The sequence below is a fragment of the Diachasma alloeum genome, unplaced genomic scaffold (genome assembly GCF_001412515.2).
Source record: "Diachasma alloeum isolate Michigan unplaced genomic scaffold, Dall2.0 Dall_scaffold_00944, whole genome shotgun sequence".
Taxonomy (NCBI): domain Eukaryota; kingdom Metazoa; phylum Arthropoda; class Insecta; order Hymenoptera; family Braconidae; genus Diachasma; species Diachasma alloeum.
Genome location: NW_021681061.1, coordinates 4,175 through 4,632, shown reverse-complemented (window position 1 = coordinate 4,632; position 458 = coordinate 4,175).

The following is a 458-nucleotide window of genomic DNA, read 5'->3' as shown; positions in this document are numbered from 1 at the left end:
AAAAAAAATTGGTTTTTTATGTAGTACATCGTCACCTACCCACTCCACCCCTTCCGGCCCATTATCGCGGAGAATTAATTTCAAAAAAACTTAATTTAAGAAACCGAAGAATTTTTTTTTTCTTTTATTTCCAGTAGGTCTCGATGACGTGTCTCATCGCCGACATCGAAAAATAAGAAAAACAAATAAGAAAAAGATTGCTCTTTTAATTTCTTTTTTGAGTTTTGGAAAATATTTTGGACGCGTGACGATAAAGATGGAGAGGTTGTGAGTCGATGGGAAGATTGATGAATGACTTGTCAGATTACTGACATGAAAAAAACTAAAAACAAAGGGAAAAAAATTATTATTCGAATTTTATTGGTTTTCTGGTTTTTGAAAATGATTTTGGACGCGCAGCAATGAAAAAAAAATGGTTGTGAGTTGATGAGAGGATAAATGGATGATGTGTCAGATTA